This window comes from Dicentrarchus labrax, unplaced genomic scaffold (genome assembly GCF_905237075.1).
Source record: "Dicentrarchus labrax unplaced genomic scaffold, dlabrax2021, whole genome shotgun sequence".
In the NCBI taxonomy this organism is placed as follows: domain Eukaryota; kingdom Metazoa; phylum Chordata; class Actinopteri; family Moronidae; genus Dicentrarchus; species Dicentrarchus labrax.
In genome coordinates, this window is record NW_026136709.1 from 19258417 (window position 1) to 19265458 (window position 7042).

The window sequence follows — 7042 nt, forward strand, 5'->3', positions numbered from 1 at the left end:
TCATAGATTTATATCAACTCTTCAAAATGATACAACGTAAAGGAGTGCTAAAAATTAACTGATGTGGCTGTAGTTTGTGGTATTGTTACTGTAACTACATTTTCCTAGGAATGTGTGTTTGCTAGAATGTAAGTTACTTAATCCCTTGTTTGTCGTTTCTAAAAGCCCTTTTTGAAGAAGAATTAATGATATGACGACAAACAGAAAAACTGCTTTAGGAAGTAGATTAAAAGATGCCTATCAATGTTTGTTGGGTCACCAATTTGACAAAATGGCGTAACAGTGTCAGTTTAACTGCTATCCTGGGACCCAGCCCACTGACTTGGATCACATGAATAACCTTATACTCTTTTTACATTACAACAGGGATATATAGAGTAACTCAAGAGGGCATCCTGGGCTTTCTAGTGATAGATCAATTGATAGGCTAAGATGATGGGAACTTCCTCTTTCTTTCTTTTCAATATGGACAACATAGGAGCAAGCGGATTTTATGGAAGAGGAGAAGTCCAATATTATTTATCTGTTGTTGTTTTTTACTATGATAATCACATATGTTCTTGTTTATTAACATGTCAGGAATTACATATTTAGTTCTGAGAGCAGTTCACTACAGTTGACGTTCATAAAAAGAACAAAATAATTGGATACCAGGACCATCTTTATGTACTTAATGACTCCACATTGTTGTAAGAGACAGAACTGAAACACAGAGGATTCTTTACAGGATTATTAAGGGAGATTCAGATTTGGACCTGTCAGATGATGACAGAGATGAGGATGATTGTGAACCTGTGATTGAAGAAGACGGTGAAGAAGAGGAAAAAGATGCAGGAGGCACACTGAATCAGAGAAAGATCTTCACTCCAACTATCTGTCACACACGCACACACGAGACACATGCCATCATTCACTTCTTCCTTCACTCGCATGGAGTTCGTCTCTTGCCATCTTCTCTTTGATAAGTTTCTTTTTACTGGCTTTTTCCCTGCAGGAGTCCACAAACACAGAGGTAAAGATGGAGGCCCTTGATTTCTCTCTCCCTTTAGAGCATCCTTTTAACATTCCTCTACAGGAAACACTCCACCACACTAACCTTTCACAGATGCGGCACATTTTATGTAGTGACTACCATTAGTGTCACAGAATTTGTTTAGGAGCCGACAGATACAGACACAGACACAGAGACAGAGAGGGAAAGGGACAAGCAGGAAATACATTGTCCCTCTGTAAATCAGGAGTAGCACATGTGATCTATTCAGTTCCAGTGATTAGCCACGGTTAATATTCATGGTACTTTAATTACTACAAATTCTATTTTTACAGTAAATGTGTTATTCCATGTAATGTAACACCCACAATGCAGACACATTGGTATCCAATATTGGATTTCGCAACTGGTGTCATGAAATGTTCTTATGAGTATGGCAGGAGAACGTATGAGACTGTTTTGTTGAATACTTGATTCTCATTAGTCAATCTATGATTTCTGTGGTCTGTTATTTCTGAAGAGCAGGCAGTTGCTATGGGTGGATAAAATAATTTTTAAATAAACATTTTCTGTTAAATAGTCAAATTTTTTGTAAGTTGTTGTGTTATAGAAGGGATAAAGTACAGTGAGTCAAGACCTGCATCAACCTGTCCGAGACTTATTTTGTACCAATGACCTGATCCTGTGGTCCACTACAGCGGACATGTTGTTTGCCTCCCTTCTATCCCTAAAAAAAAGGTAGGAAAGTAATTGGATTCCCAGGAGGATAGAACTGTAGTGGTTGCTACTAGCAACAGCATGTTTAAGTGAAACCAACCTCTAGTGGTTGAATAGTCAGAATACAAAATACTGTATGTGTTTCTGACGAGATATTAAGAAATAACTTAACATTAAGAGTCTATATAAAAAAGATTTCCAAGGGTTCCTGGGAGGCAAATAAGAGACAGAGAAGAAGAAGAGTGGGTCTGGTTTGTGTAAACTGAGTTGAAAGGTTTACGGTCAGCGGCTCGTCGATGGTCGTGGCTGCACCAGGAAACCCATAAAATGTGGAGTCATTATCCTGCCCCTCCTTCAGTCTTGTACTGACTGTACACCTCCAGAAAACACAACTTGCAGACTAAACCTGAGCCTTGTAATTTTGTCGTCTGCCATTTTCCTCCAGAATTTGACAGTTGTTTTTTTTTTTTTTTTTTATGTGGGTGTCCACAGGAAAACACCTCTGTCTGCGTCAATTTACAGTAACTCAAAGTTTTCACTGCAAGTGAGGTCATGACTGGACATTATTGATTTGTATTTCTGTTCACAGAGCTGGGTATTGTCTGTGTTCTTTCCTGTCTTTTAACTTAATTGTTGCTCTAAAAGGATATTGTCTCTTTATGAAATTAACATTCTGATCTGAAAATGCACGAGTGCCTGTAGTATATTATCCAAATGTAGCCAACTAACCACAGACAAACACAACTGTTATTACTGTTACTGCACTGGAGATCTTCGGTAACAAAAACTGAGAAAAACAAAAAAAACAATATTTACCATGATCCAGTGACTCATGTCTTAACTACAATTAACTACAGGACATAGATTAAAACAATGGGAGATGAACCTTTAAAAAAGCTACATTGTGTGTTTATTCTGGTGGCCCCTGTGGACAAATGCAGTAGTTGAGTAAGTAAAATTGTATTTATAAAGCCCCCAATCACAATTTGCCTAAAGTGATTTACAATCTGTACAAATGTTCAACACCATCTGTCCTTAGACCCTTGATTTGGGTGGAAAAACTCCCCAAAAACCCATTTAAAAAAAAGGTCAACTGTGTAGGATTTAGTGGCATCTAGGAGTGTAGTTGCAGATTGCAACTCCCTTGCTTCACCCTCCCATTCTGAGCGCGATGGAGAAACTGTAGTGGCCGCAAAACGCACAAAAAAAGACCCCCCAAACCGCCAAGTTTCCTACTGTAGAAACATGGTGGTTCAGCTTGGTGGACTCTATGGAAGGCAACCTGCAGCGTCTGTAGATATAAACGACTCATTCTAAGTTAACAAAAACATAACGATTCCTATATTCCTATGAATATTATAGTCTACCAATATTCTACCTCCTCAATGTTACACACTGGACCTTTAAGATGAAGGATCCCTCTCCCAGGACAGACATGCACTAAACTAGAAGTTATGTGTATAGAACAGACCAACAAAATCACATTATATTTAAATTTGGATGAGAAAATTGCAGATATATGAAGATTATAAAATGAATGTGGAAAATGTGGGTCCAGGAGGAAGCCTTTTCCCTCTGCTTATTCTAAGGTTCACAAAAACACAACAATTCTTATTTTCAGGTGATTATGCCCTAATGAAAACATACCTATGACTATTAAATTCCTGCCAATAGATCCTGCTAAATGTTACACACTGTGCTTTTAAACTGAGACTGTTTCATAACCAGTTCAAAACTTCTTATAGTACTTTTAATGCAACAGACAGTCAATTGTACCCTGAGCAACAGTTTGTATTTGCTGTTAAACACTGAGGGGCAGCATAGAGTCTCGGTAGGAAGAGAAGAAGAGTTGGTTGCAATTAGACCAGGATTCTGTGACTCCCTTTGCAAATATAAAACACAATATAAACATAAATTCTGTGACACTAATGGTAGTCACTAGATACAATGGACCACGTCTGTGAAAGCAGTGTGTGGTGGAGGGTTTCCTGTAGAGGAATGTTAAAAAGATCTTTTCAAAAGGGAGAGAGAAATCAAGCAACCTATCATCTTTACCTCTGTTTGTGGACTCCTGCAGGGAAAAGACAATAAAAAGAAACATATCAAAGAGAAGATGGCAAGAGACAAACTCCATGCCAGTGAAGGAAGAAGTGAATGATGGCATGTGTCTCATCTGCTTGTGTGACAGAGAAAGAGACTGTCAGTCGCTGGAGGCACACTGTCACTCCTAAATATATCTGAGTCAAAGTCATACCCCCTGCACTGCTGGTAAAACACACACACACACACCTACACAGTAAATCAGGACTCCCTCTTGTGGCTGCAGATGTGCAGAAGACGAGCTGGATGTCATTGCTGTCAAGGCTGATTATTTGTCCAAGACTAACAATAGATCATACTGTCAGACTAATTACTGTACATCCTTTACACCTCTGTCCTGTCAGTAGCTGTTAAACAAATTCATTGTACACACACACACACACACACACACACACACACACACACACACACACCTAAACTTGCAAATAGTGGCCTTAATTTACCTCAACAGTAAATTTGAATCACTAAGATTGTATACCTTTTAAATTCATGATAGTGTATATTTCACCAGCATAACGTCTATCAGAATAACAATGAAGCCACGTAATTTATAAATAATGATCTTGCACACTAATCATCATTATTTTAATACTGGGGTTTATGTGAGACTTTACAGTATTAAACTAAACTGATCATGCAATTTAAAATGCCAAAAGGGACAAGAGGTAGGAGAGTTGATGAGTTCTGCTTTCTCTGCTGTGAGACAGCTGTCTGCAAGAGATCAAACTTCAAACCCTCATTTTCATTTGGGTAAATAGGAGGAGACAACCCTCTGGGTACAGTCTTTTTTTTTTTTTTGAAGTCCACATCACTATCTTGACAGAGTGCTGTTCTTTATCTTGGTTTGTTTTGGAATGTCCTGATTTTAAGTCTGATCAGAAAACAGCAACATGGAGGGCACCAACACAATTTGAAGTGGAATAAAAATGTGATGAAGGTTTGGAGTCGAGGCTTCTTCAGTCAGTAGCCTACATATTTTTGATAGGCTACATGGATGATTATCCTGTAACATTTCCCCCATATGGGAGTGTGTGACAAAATGTGTTAATATGTGCTGTGTTGCTGCTCAGGCTCTGTTGCTCCTCCTTTTCCTTTGAGCTATTGGCAGGTGAATCTGGGGAACCAGCAGCCAATCAGGGACTATCTGGGGGTATGACGACTGGGGAGATGTCTAATTAAGAGACCATGTTATATATCTGTATAGATGTGGCAGCATCCTCACCTTTACCCAAGGAAAACTCAAAATGTTATATTTAAAAATTCTTAGCACAGGGTTCACTTGCTGGATAATTTATGGAGTTTATGGGGTTTTCAGTTAAGTGAACCCTAAGGTAAGATTTGTTTTTTGTCAAACTAATATCAATAATAAATCTTGAAACTCAAGGTTGTCAGGCATGTTAGAGTAAATGTAAAAATGAAAGCAGTGTTCATGTATTTTTTTCCATTTCAGGATTGGGTGGATTTATTAGCTATAACAATAATAGTAATAATTCTATTTACAGCACTTTTCAATTAAGGACTACAAAAGGAGTACATGCACATAAACATTAAAGCAAAAACACAGCTCCTTTTAAAATGATCCATAAAAAGTAAAAACAATAAAGAGTAGAAATAAAAATTTAATCTCGCAAGAAGACAGATGAAAAACAGTGTTAATTCTAACCATTTAAACTAAAACTATATCTACACTTAAAATAAGATTGGAACAACCAAACTCAAATGAATTCTGTTGCTACATTGCCATACAATCTGATAGACAGCTAGAAATGACTCACAAGCTGTAATGGTATGTCTGCATGATGCATCGCCTAAAATAAAAAAAAGGTGTTACTTGTGTTCACAGCTGGAAAACTGGTACCAGGTGGAATTACGTCTTGGGGCGTTCCACCTCTGCTCTTATTTCAAGTAACTGATCTCAGTGAAGAAGGAGAAACCGGTGGGGAGAAGGTAAAAAAGACAAAACAAAGACAGAGAGGGTGAGTTGAGGAGGCCTTGATGCATAGAAATATTCCAGCGCACGTCACGGATAAGACGTCATGAAGGATAAGTGGTTCAGTATTGAATTATAGCTCCCTTCTCTCTCGTCTTTCTATGAGTCAGAGAGGTGTATATGGGAGTCTAGAAAAAGTGATGTTCCTGCAGCTTGTTCTGGTCAACAATGGAGGGCCGATAAAGGTCGCGCTTTAATATCCTGATAATAAAAGTTTTTATGAGCAACTAATGAGGAACATTACAGTGTAAAATAACTCCAGAACAGAACAGACATGATAATGCCAAGTTCTGTTTGAGTGATGGATCAAGGTGCTGCAAGAAATAAAATCTTGTTCATCTTGTGCAAAATGTCAACTCATTCACAGGCAGTGCTGCAGTCCAAGACCACGACCAAGACAGGGTCAAAGAGAGAGACAGAGTCAAGACAAAGTCAGAAAGGAAGAAGAGAACGCTTTTGCCAGTGAGATGATGTTTTGGCAGCCAGGCGTAGGATTGTAAACAACATTGATTGGGCACCTGGTTACCAAGGTTACCAGCTAATGCCAATGCCCGTTCTTGGTGGTTTTTAATGAATGGATGGATTAAACCAATACCCGTTTTCTAAACAAGCGCACATAATCAGTGGTTTTGTTTTAAAGGACCAAAGCCCAACATTGGGAGCAATAATTATTTGATCCCCTGCTGATTTTGTAGGTTTGCCAATTACAAAGAATGGAACTGTGTATAATTTTAATCATAGGTACATTTTAACATTGAGAGACAGAATATCACAAAAAAATCCAGAACAACAACATCCTATACATTTATTATTATATTTTTGCATGAAATAAGTATTTGATCCCCTACCCACCGGCAATAATTCTGGCTCCCACAGACCAGTTTGTTTTCCATTAAAGAAGCACTCCTAATCTCAACTCATTACCCAAAACACCTGTGTCAACTCGTTACATCGTTATGTAGCTGTATAAAAGACATCGTCCACACAATCACATTCCAACGTTTCCACCATGGGCAAGACAAAGGAGCTGTGTAAAGACATCAGGGACAGATTGTAGACCTGCACAAGGCTGGGATGGGCTACAAGAAAATAAGCAAGCAGCTTGGTGAGAAGTTAACAACTGTTACAGCAATTATTAGAAATGGAAGAAACACAAAGTCACCGCCAATCTCCTTCAGTCTGGGGCTCCACGCAAGATCTCGCCTCGTGGGATATCGGTGATCATGAGAAAGGTCAGGGATCAG